General features: G+C 40.0%; 1 long non-coding RNA gene across 1 annotated transcript in view; it reads left to right on the plus strand.

Moving 5' to 3' along the window:
* Positions 1–18416, plus strand: part of LOC118985302 (uncharacterized) — a 68743-nt gene that overhangs the window by 16655 nt on the left and 33672 nt on the right. The window contains exon 3 of the long non-coding RNA XR_005066091.1: positions 4934–5034. This is a non-coding gene — a long non-coding RNA (uncharacterized LOC118985302). The remainder of the gene's footprint in view (positions 1–4933; positions 5035–18416) is intronic.

An 18416-nucleotide genomic window follows, 5' to 3' on the forward strand; every position in this document is an offset into this window, starting at 1 on the left:
AATTGTATTCTTCATTTCCTCTTGTCCTTTGGTGATAGTTTCTATTTCCTTTTTCATGTTGATATAGTTTGCGGAGAGCTCATGGTAGCTCCCCTCTAGTTTCTGGTAGCTCATTGTGAGCTCTTTGAATTTCCTGATAACTAGTGCTTTGAATTCAATATCTGATAGCTGACTTGCCTCTCTTTCATCTAACATTATTTCTGAGACTTCCACCTTTTCTTTCATTTGGGCATTGTTTCTTTGTCTTCCCATTGCTTATGAGATTCTTCTTGTTAGCTTCAGCTTCTTAAATTGATCTGTTCTGACTCCCTAGGTTTATGGTGTGAACTTCTGTGGTAGAATACCTGTGAAATTCAGTGGTGCAGTCTCCTGCAGGTATCGTGATGTTCTCTGCTTCCACCTACTCCTTTCTTTGTGTGTGTGTGATCAGCTGGAGGGGGGAGGAAAAATGGTTTATGACAGGAGAGTACTTTATGATATTTACGGTCACAGCCGGTAGAGAAGAGATAGAAGATCTTTAGGCTCTATACAGTGTTAACTGTAATCTTCAACCCAATTTGCCACTTTTAAGAAAGGATAGACCAAAGATAAGTCTCTTGTTTGTAGGGGGAAGGCTTGTGAGTTGTATCTAGAAAGCAGTGAGGTTGCGGGTGGTCAGATTTTGAGGTAAGGTGAGAGTAAAGAATAGTAAATAGACATAGCATGTGAGCAAGTAGAGTTAATCACTACAGTAATAGAATTCAGGATCCTGTAAAGTGGGCTAAGACCCGAGAGATGTGTTGTGAAGTATTTACAGTGGTATAGAAAGCAACAAACAAACAAACACACACCAAAAAAGGGCAAGAGAAGTGAGGAAAAAGCCATAAGTTTGGGGTGAAAGGAAGAAGTACTAAAACAGGAGAAAGGAAAGGAGAGGAGCAGAGTACTGAAAGATACAGCAACAATAAAATTAAAAAATATATACGGTTACTGAAAAAAGTTTTTAAAAAAGTAAAAAAAAAAAAAAAAAAACACCTCCTTCCTTGTTGGTTTCAAACTGTCCAATCCAGTTTTTCTGGTTTCAGCAGGACCCCTCTGTGAGCTGGGTTGTAGGCCCAGGCACACACCTGCCCGCCAGCCAGGCTACCAGACTGGGATGTGGGTGCCCACCCACCCGACAGGCTGCCGGATCTGTTACTGGTCCTTCCCAGTCCTGTGGCTGGGTGAGAAGCAAGTCAAGCTGCCTTCACAGGAGAACACCTCAATCCACTTTCCAGTAAAAACTTCTCCAGAAAGCATGTCTCTCAGCCCGGCCCAGTCCCCAACCTGACTGGTTAGGACAATGCTCCTCTCAAATTTCCTGGGCTGGCAGGCTGGTGGGCTGGTGACCACAGAGATCGCAACTGAACATGGCCCCCTGACCTTGCCACCCTCCCTGCATACCTAGGCAGACAGGTCTCTGCCACCCAGCCCCGCCTGGGTGAGGGAGGGAGCCAGCTCTTCCAAGGACCCCGCAGCTGGTCCAATGCTCCACTGAGTGCTGGGCTCCGTATGAGTCCTCCGTGGCAATGGCCGCAGACGGAAGCCTCTACACCCCTAACACAGCAGCGGCGGCGGCTCCAAGGCATTTCGGGCTGGCCGAGGGCAGCCGGCCCTGCCGCTGCCGCTTTTGTCTTTACTCACTGGTGCTGGGCTCCCACTGAGTCCTCTGTGGTAGACGCCTGGACGATGACCGTAGACAGAAGCCTCTGGGCCCTGGAAGCTACGGCAGCAGCAGCTCCGAGGTCTTTACGTGCCGGCCAATGGCTGCCGTCCCGCCGCCGTCGCCACCGCTGCCACTGCCCTTGACTCTACTCAGGGTTGCCAGGCTCCCGATGAGTTCTCCATGGCAGACGCCCCTGTCGCTGTGCACAGACGGAAGGAAGCCTCTGGGCTCCGACCGCTGCGGCAGCCTCGGCTCCGAGGTCTTTATGCGCCAGCCAATGGCTGCTGCAGGCCTGGCTGCCTCCGTCCTTACTCGCGTCCCTGAGACCCCAACGACCTGTAGCTGTCTGGTTTGTCACTATCTCTGGTCTCTTAGTTTCATAAATGCTGGGGAATTCTTGGTTGGGGAATTGACTGAGCTGTTCTTCAGTAAATCTGCCAGGATTTTCTCCCAGGGGTACGAGAACTGGAGTCGCTCCATCCTACTCCGCCGCCATTTTCCTCTCGCTTAGATATAATTAATTATTTTTATAATTAATTTCTTAGATCCTTACGTTCTCCCCAAATTGTCTGAAGATCCCAGGGCTTTAGTCCAAGGGATAGGATGTGTTTCCAATGCCAGGTCTAGAGGGAATTGATCTAGAAAGAAAAGGCCTAGACCCTTTCACTAGGTACAGTCCATGCTGTGGTAATATTCTTCATTTATGTAATAGGCACTTGATACTCATTATTTTGATTTTAAAGAATGTGACTGGGCTAAACTGATATTTGATCTTTCTATTGCTGGTGCATACATTTATTTTTCAACAAATATTTGCTTAGTACATAATGTTTGCAAGAAAGGCATTGCACCAGTTGACATGGAGGATGAAAAGCTGAGTAAAACAAAATTCTTACTTTCAATTAAGAATTACTGTCAAGGTTGCAATTTAGTCAGGGAGTTGAGGCTACTGCAAAAATGTGAACAATACAAGGGCGTGATAATATAAGTACTTTTATTAGAGAGATTCAGATTGTGGTCAGAGTAGGTGGAGCTTCCACCAGAGGATGAGTTTATAACTTCACCTTTAAGAGAGAAGTATATTCAATCTGGACCTTAAAAGAGGTAGATATCAACAGGCAAATATAGTGAAGAAAATGTTTCAGGAAAATGAAATACAATGGACAGAGAAAGTAGGATTTCAGAGAGCAGCAGCTTGTCCAAATTGTTGTGCAAGGGTGAGTCTGGGAGAGCAGTGCAGGAGGAGCTGGGGAAGTAAGTTAGGACATTAATCGTTCTATGAAACATTAGCAGTGGCTATCTATTACTTTGGGATTACTTCAGTTTTTTCTTTGTGATATTCAATGTTTTCTACAGTGATCACATATTACCATTACTACAGTGATTGCAAAACTAATTCCTGATGAAATAGTTGTATATTTTGAGTATGGAACTCAACCATCTATAAAGGCAGGGATAAGTATTTTACCCTGCTGTTTTTGAGATTTATCAGAGTAGCCTGACCAAAGCCCATTATCAGAGAAGAGCAATGAAGCCCTAAAATAAAGGTATCTTCAGGAATGAGCAAACCTAAGTTGGTGTTCTGGCATGAACCTAAGGGCCTAGATTCTGGGAGGAAGAACATCACGCAGCTAAGCGGGAAGCTCCTTGGGACCCAGCCACCTTGGCTCAATACTGTGCATTAGGGGGAAATGGTGACTCCTGCTGAGTATGTGAGGGACTTCAAGAGAGTTCTAACTGCACACCCCCAGGTCAAAGGCTCCTCTGGCTGGGCAGGGGCCAAAAGCATAAAGGGCATTACCACAGCATGGACTGTGCCTAGTGAAAGGGTCTAGACCTTTTCTTTTTAGATCAATTCCCTCTAGACCTGGCATTGGAAACACATCCTGTCCTTTGGACTAAAACCCTGGGGTCTTCAGACAATTTGCGGAGAACCTAAGGATCTAAGAAATTAATTACAAAAATAAAAGTTATGAAAAGCTATAAAAGTTATAAAAGTTACTGTTTTATACCAATAAAACGGTTTTGTAGATTAGGTCATACAATATTGGTCTTCATCATCCAAATTTTTTAAACAAATGTGTCAGTATATATTCAGATAAAAATTACTTTTATAAATCCTATTCCAAATACCAATTTACCTTTAAAACACAACTTAAATCTTTGATGTATAATTATTATAAAAGTAGTAAATTATTAATATACAAATTTCCTTGCATTAATTTTATAAAATCAACTTGTTATTATAACTGACCTCTGACTGTCTCAGTAAGTTTTGTTTCCTTGACAAAAAGGACTTCACTATATTCTCAGCATAGACAGCCTGGTTAAAAGTTCACCATGACCATATCAAAGTTGTATGATCTATTCCACACAACCAGTGGAGGGAGGTTCAGGTGCGTATATAAATCATCTGGTTGGCTGTGTAAGTGTCTTGGAAGACACTGTTTTGTCCTCATCTAGAACTCTGCAACATGCATTCAACATCTTTGAAAGAATTTAAATTGGTTATACTTTAAAAATTCTTGAGATATTGTGTAGTTGATGATCAGCTTGGCCTTTTGAAATATTAAACAAATAAAATGTGCAAAGTAATGTTCTCATTTCTTAACTAACCTTCAGGTTTTTATAGAGAGTGATGTGAAAGTAGGCTGAATTCTTTCACCAACATACATTAGGCAAATACATCCACTCTACTTATTTAATTTCCCCAATAGATAGAAAGCTCGTAGGAGGTGAGGGGAGACGTTCTGGATGGCTTTCAAACCTTAAGCATTTGACCTAGTACAGAACATACAGCAGCTGCCCAATAGATATTTGGTGAATAGCTTCTTTTCTTTCTTTCTTTCTTTTCTTTTCTTTTTTTTTTTGTGGAGGGGATAGTTGGCAGGGTTGGGCACAGCCAGGAGTGATGCTCTGCATCATTCTGGGTCAAAAACATGCCTTCTACTTTTGGGAATGTTGGATGATTCCTTCTCGGTTCTTAATTATAGTTCAGATGCCTGAGAGTTTGGATAATTGAACTTGATAAAAAGGTTTGTGATTGTGCTTGTTATCAGGAAACTGAAAAGTCAATGTTTTAGGAAAGACTTTTCACTGCATATAAGAAAAATATACTTCAGGCCAAGGGTGCAGCCCAGTCTTCTGAGGGACTAGAACCAAAAGCCAGGAAGCCTGTGGGAAGCCAGAAAGCATCCTCCTCTCTGTTTTTCTCTCTGTAGATTTATTTTTCTTGCTTTCCTTCTGCAGATGTTTTTACTGCCTCAGGGCACACAGCTCCAAACACTGCTCATCCACAGCTCCCCAGAGCACATCTTTTCTGTTGGAGAAACCAGGACAGACTGAGTGAGGTGAGCATTTCTGTCTCAATTCCAAACTTCTGTGAGAGAGATTCTAGTCTGTCCACCTCAGGCCAGGGGGCTAGTCTTCAATCGATACATTGTGTGATGACAAAGATGAGGGTAACAGGCATTGCAGAACTGACTTTCTGTTTTTAAAGAAAAATGTATACTGTGCATATATACAGGGTGGGGCAAAAGTAGGTGTACAGTTGTGTGTATGCATAACAGAGTTTATTCTTGCCCCACCCTGTATATAGTACATGCTTCTGAAAAGCATAATTATAACACTGGGCTATATATTCACAGAAGCATTGGAGGGTTCCTTCCTTGAAGGGCAAAGGGTAGTAACAGGCAGACCTGCCTCATCAGGTCCGTCTCTCTGGGCACCTAGGACACTTCTCTTGACCTTGCTTTAAGAGGAGACTGAAGATGCCCAGGAAAGTGCAGCTGAATCTGCACTCTCGGTGCAGCATCTTGTCAAGCCCTTTCAGTGGGTAAATTATGAAGAGTTTAAAACAGAGTAAATAATGTGCAGAAATTAAGTGGTATCAAGGAGCCAGTCCAAAGTCACACAGTGATACTATGATTTTAATGATATCCAGAAACACGAGACGGCACAGCAGCCCCAGAGGTATCGCAGCTGCCAGGGGAGCAGCCGGTGGGGCTTCCGGTGGCTGTGGGCAACAGGGTCCCAGTGGAGGGGGAAGAGCTCCAGGGTGGGTGGCAGTGGCCATCCTTGCAGCAGTCTGTTTCACTGTGCTTAAGAGGTTGTCATGTAGATTGAAAAATGTACGTCTAAATCTATTTCTGGCTTTTAAATGTGTGAAGGAAACGTGTAACTTATTTTTTCATTTTTGTCAAGTTAAAGACAAGAGACAGATACCCTTAAAACATATGCATTTTATAAGAAGGAATTCCTATTCTTTGATTGTGCATCTTTGGAAACCAAAATCAAGGATAAAGAGGTCATCCCTCTAAGTTTTCCAGAGGAATAATGGCAATAAAAGAGTAGAGTAAGCACTGGTAAGTAACGGAGATTAGAGAAATGAAACCAGAGAAGATGTTCAAGACATTTTTTAAGAAGAACTTTTAAAGGAAAAACAATGAAGTAAGTGTTGATGTATCATGAATTCAATTGTTAAATGTCAAAAGCACTGAAGATATAAATAACCTTTTAAAATAGAAACATGGAAACACTTGTAGAAATTCCCTCCCCAAGGTGTTTGGAAATCTTCAAAGCTTAATGATATCCTGTTTGAATGACCAGTCAGAGTGCACTGGGAATGAAAGAAATCTGGAAGAATAAAAGCACATTACCAATCAACAGATATATTCCTGGGAGGGGGTGTTATGACAAATTTAAGTTCAACTATAGTGCCTTAAAGAAGTATCAGAGAAACATTATAAAGCAAAATATTGTAGACATTTATGTATTCAAAAATATTTTTGAGCACATCTTATTTTCCAGGCTCTGTGCTAGGCATGGGGATTATACTAGTAAGTAAGACGGATGCTGTCCCCACATGGATATTCCTGCCCAAGCTTTGAGTTGATCAGGAAAAATATCATAATCACCAAATCCAGTGCTGCATGGGAACCAAAAGACTAGTTCGTCCAAACTTTTATTTTATAAATGAGGAAACTGAGGTCTAAAATGCCATATAAGTGAAACTGGCTATGCTTTTAGCCTCTCTAGTTCTGCTACCTAAATAAAGCATTTCTTATCTTGTAGGTCCTTCTAAAGTTCTCAAATTGTATGCCATATAACAAATGAAGCTATCAATTCATTGACTGGGAAGTGTGGGGTGGGAGGAAGGGGAGAGCAATAGGGAAAATGGTGGGACAGCTGTAATTGAACAATAAAAAAAAACCTCTTTATGCTTTCACAATTCCTATGCATTCCTGGAAATAAAACAGGAAATTAGGTGAAAAAAAATACCAAGTTCCAATTTTCAGTATCTAATCCAGTTTTTTTAAGGAAGTGTTAGCCATGTGATTTCTATTACCATCAAAAACAGTCATAATGTGTGATACTGACCATCTGTTTAGGATATGGCAGATGCCCTCGGGAAATCCAGAATAATGGGAATTCAAAACCATCTTTGTTGCAGGGGTTATTGGTCCAAGAAGATGCCACTTCGGTCAGATGTGGATGAGGCACTGCTGGATGGACCATCTGGGTTCACACCTACCTGTGCTCTAGATTTCATGTGATAACTGTCCCTTGGTTGTCTGACCGGGGTTGTACTGTATAGTTAGCACAATGCTTGCCACCCGCAAGGATGTTGGGACAATTGCTGAAGTAAATGCTATGATGCATTCTGAGCAATACAAAAGAACACTGGCTAATTACCTAAAATCATTACTCACCCACAGGTACAGCTCCTTTTTTAATATACTCTTAATATGGTAATATAAAAGGGTATTCCTCAGAGTACATTTGAATGTCTCTGTGTGTTTCATTCCATTTGTTATCCATTTTAACTTTTAAATTAATTATTAGTTTTAGGATATTAACCTGGTGCTAAAGGGGACCAATAACCAATTTAATAATTGTACATATTTCACCATGTAAAAAGAGAAGTATTTGTGTCTCTATAGGCTCCCTGTCTGTTAAGCTATGACAAAAATGAATCTGGTTATGATTTCCTACCCGAATTTGGATCATTTGGCATGTACTCAGATAGGTTGGAAACACATGTTTGAGAATCTATTTGGCTGGATGACTTGGATTGAAGCCTCAAAATTAAAAAAGAAAGAAAAGACCTTTCCCCATTTTTTAATTGGGTTAGTTGTCTTCTTAGAGTGAAGTCGTGTGAGTTCTTTGTGTATTTTGGAGATTAAACCTTTGTCTGAGGTATCATTGGCAAATATGTTTTCCCATACAGTTGGTTGTCTTTTTATTTTAATGCTGTTTTCTTTAGCTGCGCAGAAGCTTTTTATTTTGATGAGGTCCCATTTGTTTATTCTTTCCTTTATACTCCTTGCTCTAGGGGACATATCAGTAAAAATGTTGCTGCGTGAAATATCTGAGATTTTCCTGCCAATGTTCTCCTCTAGGACTTTAATGGTGTCATGGCTTATATTTAAGTCTTTTATCCACCTTGAATTTATTTTGGTGTATGATGTAAGTTGGTGCTCGAGTTTCATTTTTTTGCATGTAGCTGTCCAGTTCTCCCAACACCATTTGTTGAAGAGGCTATCTTTACCCCATTTTATGATACTGCCCCCTTTGTCGAATATTAATTGACTNCAGAAAACTGTACTTGAAAAATAATTAAATTAAAAAATTGAGAAAAAAAAAGAAAGAAAGAAAAGAAAAAGAAAAAGGCGCAACTACACACAAGCTAATAAATGCAAATACCTGACAGCATTGAAGCTGATGGTGACCTAGACCAACACAGATTAGTTTTCATACAGTTGTCTTTGTTTTCCTTCCTTCCTTTTTTTGAAATAACAGGTTTATTGAAATGTAATTCACATATCAAAATTTTACTTTTTCAACATATGTAATCCCGTGTTTTTAGTATATTCACAAGGTTGTACAACCATCAGCATAAATTTTACATTTTCATCACTCCAGAAAGAAACCCGTTAGCAGTCATTCCCCATTTCCCCTCTCTGAAGTCCCTGGTAAGTACTTCTCTACTTTCTGTCTCTATTTATTTGCTAATTCTGGATATTTTATGTAAATTGAATCATGGAATGTTGTTGGGAACCGCCCTGCCTGGTTTCAGGAACTGTAAACCCCTCCTAGATAAGGCTGAGCGAGCGACCTTCAGACTGTGAGCCACTAAGGAGACAAAGCTTATCTTCCTAGCAGGAGTGCTGCTTCTGCTTCATCCATCTCTGGCCCCCCAACACTTGGTCAGTTAGTCAATGACAGGTAAGACCCCTCAGAGGGGGGGCAACCTAAGCCAGACATGATCACTTGGGAGGCCATCAACGAAGGACTTGGGGGGCTGCAGCAAAGAGGCGGTGATGGACCCCCGCCCCCCGGCTTTGGTGAAGCCTGACTCCTCAGTCTGTCTGCGAGAAATCTCTGAGAATTCCTTGCCTATCTGCCTCCTCTGCCTGACTTAAGCCTGAAACAATGACAGAGGGTGGTGCAGCCCTGTGCTGGGAATGGCGGGCTCCTGGGGTTATTAGGCCTGAGAAAGGATATGTAAAATCCTGTGAAGCCTGCTTTGCTAAGAATGCTCTTAGTTAAATGATAAAGGCCCGGGCAGAAAATGAGTTTGTTTTCCCAAAGTTTTGTAGCCTTTTAGCTGATAGACCCTGACTTAGAAGAAGCTCTAATAGTTCTATGTATGATATCTACTGTTTACTGCCTGACAATGATTAAATAGTTGTACCTAAACTCCTGTGCAAAAAAACCAATAAAAGCCTGTCTAGGCAAGGGTTGGGGTGCTCCCCCCTTGAAGGAGTAGCCATACCGTCCCTTTTCCTCCACAGGACTTGGTAGCCCGTGTGAATTTGTCTTGATTTTCCATCCATCATGCTGTGGGTACTGCAGGCCAGTGCACGTGTCAGAATATGTGTCCTTCAGTGTCTGACTTCTTTCAGTTGGCATGATACTTGCAAGGTTTATTCATCTCCATTCTTTTTATGGCCAAATAATATTCTATTGTGTAGATATATATACCACATTTTGTTTATCCATTCATCAGTTGATGGACATTTGGGTTCTTTCTACCTTTTAGCTATTATGAATAGTGCTGCTATGAATAGTCATGTACAAATTTTGTATGGACATATGTTTTCAATTCTTTTGGGTGGATATCTACGACTAGAAATGTTAGGTTATGTAGTACTCTATGTTTAACTTTTGAAAAAATATATTTTATTTATTTATTTTTAGAGAGAGGGGAGGGAAGGAGAAAGAGAGGGAGAGAATCATCAATGTGTGGTTGCCTCTCATGTGTCCCCCACTGGGGACCTGGCCCGCAACCCAGGCATGTGTCCTGACTGGGAATTGAACCAGCGACCCTTTGCTTTACAGGCTTGTGCTCAATCCACTGAGCTACACCAGCCAGGGCTATGTTTAACTTTTTGAGGAAGTGAAACTGTCTTCCAAAGCAACTACATCATTTTCATTCCTGCCAACAAAGAATAAGAGTTAAATTTCTTTATATCTTTGTCCACTTTTATACAAATTTTTGATGATAGCTATCCTATTGGTAAAGTGGTATCTCATTGTTTTGATTTGCATTTTTCTAATGACTAATAATGTTGAGCATGTTTTCATGTGATTGTTGGTGATCTGTATATCTTCTTTAAATAAATACATAAGTTATTTGCTTATTTTTAATTGGGTTATTTTTCTTTTTTATTGAATCTTAAGAATTCTTTGTATATTCTGATACAAGTCCCTTATTAGATATGTGATTTACAAATGTTTTGTCCCATTCTATGGGTTATTTTTCACTTTTCTGAAATGAAGCACAAAAATTTTTAATTTTGATGATGTCTTATTTTCTTTTGTTATAATTGCTTGTGCTTTAGGTGACATATCTAGGAAATCATTGCCTAATCAAAGGTCACAAAGATTTACTCCTATGTTTTCTTCTAGGAGTTTCATCATTTTCATGTTCATTGAAAAAGAGTTTCATTTTCATCATTTAGGCATTTGATCCATTTTGAAGTAATTATTTGATACAATGCAAGATCAGGACCCAACTTCATTCTTTTGCATGGAGATATCTAGATGTCCCCTTGAATTGTATTGGCTGGCTCCTTTGTAGAAAATCAATTGACCATAAGTGTAAGTTTATTTCTGGACTTGTAATTCTATTCTGTTGATCTCTGTGTCTATCCTTATGCAATTACCACATTGTCTTAATTACTATAGCTTTGTAGTAAGTTTTAAAATAGGGAAGCATGAAGTGATTTCTGGGAAAAAAAGCCAGCTGAAATTTTGATGTGTATTCCATTGAATCTGTAGATGAATTTAAGGAGTACCACAATTTTAACAACAAGTCTTCTAATTCATGAGCCTGGGGTGTCTTTCTATGTATTTAGATCTTATTTAATTTTCTTTCATTGATGTCTTAGAGTTTTCAATGTACAAATAATCTTTTACTTATTTTCTTACATTTATTCCTGTTTTATTTCTTTTGAGGTTGCTGTAAATGATATTGTTTTCTTAGCTTCAATTTCACATTCTTTGTTGCTAGTATATAGAAATATATTGATATTTGTATGTCGATTTTATATTTTGCAACCTTTGACTTTGTTTATTAGTTTTAATATTTTTAGTAGATTCCTTAGAATTTTTCTATATGCTAGATCATGTCAGCTACAAATAGAGATAGCTTTGCTTTTTTTCTTTCCAAATGGATGCCTTCTATTTCGTTTTCTTGCCTAATTGCTCTGTCTAAAGCTTCTAGTGCAATGTTGAATGGAAGTGGCAAGAGTGAATATTCCTGTCTTTTTTCTAATATTAAGGGGAAATCATCTAGTATTTCTCCATCATGTATCATGCTGTGGGGGTTTTTTGTAGATGTCTTTTATCAGGTTGATGAGGTACCCTGTACGGCTTTCTTTAAATGCTATTGATGGGCAAGGCTGAATTGTTAAAACTAATGAGAGCTGAAAGTACTCTTAGGATTTCATGTCCTTTTCAGGATTGTAATTAGAGATGAAAACAATGCCCACTAGCAACACGTTATGTATTTTGTTTTCTGGAAAAGGCTGCATGTTACAGAAAAAATTTTTCTATATCTCTTTTCTTACCCTCCCAAGCATTCTTTCTTATCTTCACCACATGAGAACAAACAATTAATTGAGGCAGGTAAATATAATAGCTTCTTTCCATACTATCCTTATGATTGTAGGATGCAGTACATTTGTCCATACATTTCAATAGCACACATGCCGTGAATGTTATATAAAATAAGCTGCAGGAAATCAGTAATGGTGTCCACTCCAGAAAACCATCTCCATAAACTTCTAAGAAGAAAAGACATTGTCAGATCCACTGAGAATTTAGTTCTCCAGAAATCTGGGAAATTAGGACTTGATCCATATCCTGGGGCAGGGGCGGGGGGGCCGGGGGAAGCTCTGCTGATTTGGTGGTGATCCTGATGATGATGACGAGATGATGCAGCACAATCAGTTTTACCATGTGAGAGTTGCTAGGCGCTAGGTGGTACCTTTAGGAAGCTGATGCCCAAGAGCCAATGCAGGACTGGCCAGCTAGGTGAAAACTGTCCCAGCCAGGGAAGACACAATATGGCAGAATTAATTAAGTGGCTTTGGTGACTATTCTCCAATTTTCTGTTGTCTGTAACTTGCCATTTTCCATTATGGCCAGTATTCATCTCCCACTCTCAAATTTTAGCTCTTCGCCTTTAGCTCCATGTAATGCCCAGGGACCAGTAAGTACTAACTTTGACTACCGTATGAGCCTCTCCTTTAAACAGAAAACACCACGTGTCTCCTGTTTTCTGGAAATGAACCTGTACACACTTCAGGTTTGTTTCTGCTCAGCCTTGCATAATTTATGTATGGCACTTACAATCTGAAAAGCAAACCTTAACGTTAAAAGGAATCATTAAGGTCCACCTCCTGTGCTTTCAGAGTCAAGAACAAAAGGGTTGCTCTGAGTCTTAACAGCAAGACCAATTTTACTCTTTAAATTGAGAACCAGCTTTGCTACCTTTAGAAGAGATTATTCTTTGCTTATTTCCATTCCTTCAGTGCCCAACATCTTAGACAATAATTATAGGAATAAAAAAAAAACTTTAAAGAAACAAAGAATCTTTCTCCGCTTTTAGGTGAAACTATAATCTAATCACAGAGTATGTTAGAAGTTAGGTAATTGGAAATTATCTTCTTTCTCTAAAGATGGCATCATTTATCCCTATCTAATAACTCCTGCTTGGTAGAAGTGGGGGAAGGAGAGATGGTGAAAGGAGAAGAGATGGGACACATGAAAACTGACAACAGTACTATACATTTTTCTGGTCTCGTTGGGGAATTTGGATGTTTCTTATGAAGTGCCATTGATTCCTGTGAGATATGTATGTATAGCACTCCGTGCTAGCCTGGAGAGCCCAGGAACTTTTAGAAACTGATGGTGAGAACTAAAGAACTTCATGGAACACCTGGTGAAAGGTGAAGAATTGGTAGGCCAAAGGAGATGAGACTTGGTATGTAATTTGGGCCACACTAAAGCAAACAATGAGACAAAGGGGAGGAAAGGCAGGATGCTTTTGCTAAAGCCTTGATGATCATCGCACTGAGAAGCTGTGAGCAAAGTGGAGAGCCTGCTCAGGTCTGGGCTGCTGATCCAGCTGTGATCCTGGGCTTCTGGCCTCGCTCTCTGATAGGACAGCATCTCCTCTGAGGCTTCTCACATGGCCTCCCTAAGAATCCCAGGAGAGGGAGTTTTCCATTTGGCTACTTGATAATAACATTTAAGTCTCAATTTTCAGACAGTGTGAAGAAAGGACAATAGCTAATGTCATAGTAAAAGGCTGAAAGACAGAAACAATTAAGGAGATGATCATGAAACTCTAAAAACCATTTCCAAGATTGAGTCATGGAAATGTAGGCTAAAAACTTAATAGCAATAGTCATAGTGATGAGGATAAAGAGTACCGTACTGCAACCAAAGAAACCATTCGATTCCCACATGGCTGTCCTAAGAGAAATGAGGCTCTAGCCCAAAGGAAATAGAAAAACTTGTTTTTGAAAACTGTATAATCTAGTTATTTTCCAGAGTATTTGTATTTGGAGGTTTATTCTGAGGAAATTTCCCCAGAGAAACAGTATGTCCTTTCAGTCTCAGGATGTAGCAAGTATAAGTAGGGTCAGAAAAAGGAATGGAAATGACACTGAGAAACTAGATAAGGGTCGAGTGGAAATTCTGTGCAGGTGAAATGTTTTTCAATCAGTGTGTGTTCCTAATCTCTCTAATAGGCGTAATTTAGTTGGGGCGAGAGTGAGGTGGGGCGCTGTGGAGTGGGAGTAGGGTGAATTCTGGCGTCTTCAAAGCTAAAGGACTAGGAAGGGAACTGAAGAGCATAAAACCACCTTTCGTTCTTCCATCTGGGTTGCCCTAAACCACATTCAAATAGAGATACTTTCTCAGGAATACTTGTCAGAAGGGAAAAGATTACTGAGTTCAGATGACACAGAGACCCTGGGTAGTGGACTCTAATTTAAATGTGAAGTGGAGTGGGTTACCTAAAGGCCCAGATGTTTACAAATGATTGTAAATCCAATATTTAAATACTCTAAAAATTATTTTTAGGAAAATAGCCACAAAACTTAATTATAGTACACAGATAAGTTTGTTAAGGAGAAATTTTTATCAGAAGCCTCAGAATTTAGGGCTGGGAACCCAGCCCATGGGTTCTTTGTCTGTGAGAGCCAACACGAGCTCCAGGAAGGATCCCAAAGAGGGCGGATCTCTGTGCTGTGTGAACCGCAACTTAAGAAGCCCCGTATTTATGTAAGAGTTTACTATTCTAATCAAATACAACTCAAAATAGGATTTAATTTCCACATTTCAGTTTTAACACATTTTATTATATACTGAATTATTTACTGTACTGCATAAAATTAGATATATTAACTTTGTATTATTTCTTCTCATTTTTCCACTTCTTCAACATCCATAGTTAAGGTCAGTGTTAAATTATATCCCTAATGCCAAGTACTATTTGATGATCACCTTTTTTCTTCTCAACTTTATCCTCATGTACATGCTCATTTGATTCAGTGTCAGCCCCTCAGTACCTGAGCCTGGGCTCCAGGCCTGGGGTACTCTGTGCCGAAATATTTTATCCCAATATCATTTTGCCGTTCCCTCATCCTACCCACCTACACTCCAGGATTTGACCAACTGCTTTCGGCTTCCATTTCTGCTCATGTGTCTTGGGTGATGAAAGGCTTGAGGTGACAGGAACTCTTGGCCATGACATTAAACTGCAGTCTTCAACAGAATGGGCAACAGTAATGTTACTGTGTTGTAGGTAGGGAAGAGAGAGAGACCAGGAATGCTAAAACGGCGGGCGAAGAATGGAAGGGAGCAGGTGGGCCTAGTGAGAATGGCCTAGGGATCCCTGAGACCTTAGATTCCGATGTAAATTATAGAAAATGCCAGTAGCACCCCAGCACCAGGAAAACAAAGCCAGCAACAGGAGACCGCTTTCAGACGGTAGTGATGATGTATGTCACCTAGCTCCCTTTCCTGGATTGAACCCCTCATCCCTCCAGATGCCAGGAGTGCTAGTGGCCAACAGCCCTCAGCCATCAGCCTTCCTTAGGATTCCCAGGACTGAAGAGAGCTCTCTTGCACTCAGTCACAGCCTCTTCTTGTAGCACCCTGCATTCAGTGACTGGTCAAATACAAAGACTATTCCTTTAGTGCTAATAAAGAACATCTCTGAAGACCCACCTTAGCTTCAGCATTCACTGTGAGCAACACTGGGGCTTTCCTTGAGACTTTGTCATAGCCCAACATCTCCCTCTGCTCATGCTTCTTTCCCTTGTCTTGCGCAGGTGGCGATGCCAAGAGCACTGCCTAATAATACACTCTACCCGGTCTCCAGCTCGGTCTCTTCCCTGGGAGCCCAGCCTGCAGGGCTGAGTGTGAGTATCTATAAAACACAGAGGTTATGACATCAATAACACAGGTAACAAAAGAAAAAAAACAAATGAATTGGACTTTATCAAAATTAAAAACATTTATGAATCAAAGAATACTTATCAGCAGAATGAAAAGCCAACCTACAAAATGGGATAAAATATTTGCAAATCATATACCTGAAAAAAGGATTAATATACACAAAGAACTAGCAACAAAAGACAGATTAAAAAATGGGCCAATGTCTTAACCATTGCCCTAAAGAAGATACATAGGTGGCCATAAGCACATAAAAAGATATTTAGCATCACTGATCGTTAGGAAAATGCAAATCAAAACCACAGTGAGTTACCACCTCACACTCAATGAGATAGCTATTGTAAATGGGAACAAAAACCAGAAAATAACAAGCAGTGCTGAGGATGTGCAGGGATTGGAACCCTTGTGCACTGCTGGTGGGAGTGTAAAATGGTTCAGCCACTGTGGAAAGGAGTATGGAAGTTTTTCCAAAAATAATTAAAATAGAATTACAATATGAGCCAGCAATTCCATTTCTGATATATACCTGAAACAATTGAAAACAGACACTCAAACAGATATTTGTATACCCATGTTCATAGCAGAATTGCTCACACTAGTCAAAAGGTGGAAACAACCAAAAAGGTTGTTTTTTTTTTTAAGATTTTATTTATTTATTTATCTTTAGAGGGGAAGGAGAGAGGGAGAGAAACATCAATGTATGGTTGCGTTTTGTGCGTCCCCTGCTGGGAGTTGGCCTGCAGGGAACCCGCCTGCAACCCAGGCATGTGCCCTGACTGGGAATCGAACCGTGATCCTCTGGTTCGCAGGCCCACGCTCAATCCACTGAGCTACACCAGCCAGGGCTGAAAAAGGTTGTTTTTGTCAACAGGCGAATGGATCAAAATGTGCTAATGGGGTTACCACATTATAAAGGAAGGAAATTCTGACTACAACATGGATAATCCTAGAAGACATTATAACAGGTAAGATAAGCCAGTTACAGAAACACAAATACTGTGTGGTGCCACTTACCTGAGTAAGTCTCAAGTTCATGGAGACAGAAAGTAGAGTGATGGTCACCAGAGGCTAGAGTGGGGTAGGAATGGGGAATCAGTGTTTAATGGGTACAGAGCTTCATTTTGGGATAATGAAAAAGTTCTGGAGATGGATAGCGAAGGTGGTTGCACAATAATGTGAGTGTACTTAATTGTACAGTGAATTGTACACTCAAAAAGATTAAAATGATCCATTTAATGTTATGTATATTTTCCCACAAGAAATTAATTAAATATAGGGGTTAAGAAATATAGGGGTAGGTGTTTTCAGTTTCCCTTTGTACATTAATTTACCTTCACATTCAAATCTGGGTTTGTGTGATTGATTTCAGGGGCTAGATTATAGCAGTTCTCAATTTCAGCTGCAGATTGGAATCATTTGGGGAGTTGTTCTTTTTTTAAAAAAATGATACTTTGGTTCCACTATAGTGATTCATTTGTAATTGTTTGGAGACCTAGGCGTTGGTAGGTTTTTAAAAGCTTAGGTGATTCCAAAATGCAAACACAATTGAGATTTACTGGGCTAGAGGAACCCCAACCCACACCTTCCCTGCCCACTTGCTGTTGCCCCTGAGGATTTGGGCACCTGCTTATCTTGCCTAGCTAGCCTTATCATTCTGATTCATCTCCTCCTACACACACCCAAGCTATAGCTGAACCAAATGACTTGTCATTTATCCTCTCCTGTCAAACCCTGTCTGACTTACTTTCCTTTGCTCGTGTTTCCTCTGACAAGACTGCCCTTCTCTGACTGTTTCCAGCCCTAGTGGATGCCCTCTCTGAGAAATGTGCCCTTGGCATTCATTACCAGGCTGTGCCAGCTCCCTTCCCCTGAAGTCTGGGAATGCTTCATGTGTAAGCCCCTACACTGCTGACCTTATCACAGAGGCAGGAAATCCCACTCCCCATTGCTGGGATCGTCTTTCTTCCTGTGTGCCCAGGTGTGATGCAAGGTGCCAAGGAAGATATAAGTTACCATAAACAAATAGGTTTCTTTGATAAGAGATGATTCATTCTACACTTAAATAGCAAATTTTTTAAGTAAATGCATTTGGAAGGACTAGTGTATCATTATAAATAAGGCAGTTTTCTTTTTTTCTTTTAAATTTAATTTATCAGGGTGACATTGGTTAATAAAATTATATAGATTTCAAGTATACAATTTTATAAAACATCATCTGTATATTACATTGTGTATTTACCATTCAAAGTCTGATCTGCTTCCATCACCTTATATCTGATCCCCTTGCCCTTTACCACCTTGCCTTTCCTCTGGTAATCAATCATCATACTATTGTCTGTGTCTATGAGTTTTTGTTTGTTTGTCTTGTTTATTTATCGCTTTCAGTTTTATATCCCACATATGAGTGAAACCATATGGTTCTTGATATTTTTCATATGACTTCTTTTGCTTAGCATAAAAGTCTCAAGATTCATTTATGTTGTTGCGAATGGTGGTATTTCATCTTTTCTTATGGCTGAGTAGTATTTCATTGCATGTGTGTACCACATCTTTATCCAAGATCTTCTGGTCTTGGATAATTTTTGTTTCAACTTCTTGGCCACTGTGAATAACACTGCAATGAACATAGGGGTGTATATATTTTTGCAAATAAATGTTTTCAAAAAGTTTTGAGTAGATACCCAGAAGAGGGGTTTCTGGTTCATATTATAACCCTATTCTTAATTTTTGAGGAATCTCCATACTGTTTTCCATA

Source organism: Sturnira hondurensis, unplaced genomic scaffold, assembly GCF_014824575.4.
Source record: "Sturnira hondurensis isolate 20B ecotype Veracruz unplaced genomic scaffold, ASM1482457v3 Scaffold0004136, whole genome shotgun sequence".
In the NCBI taxonomy this organism is placed as follows: domain Eukaryota; kingdom Metazoa; phylum Chordata; class Mammalia; order Chiroptera; family Phyllostomidae; genus Sturnira; species Sturnira hondurensis.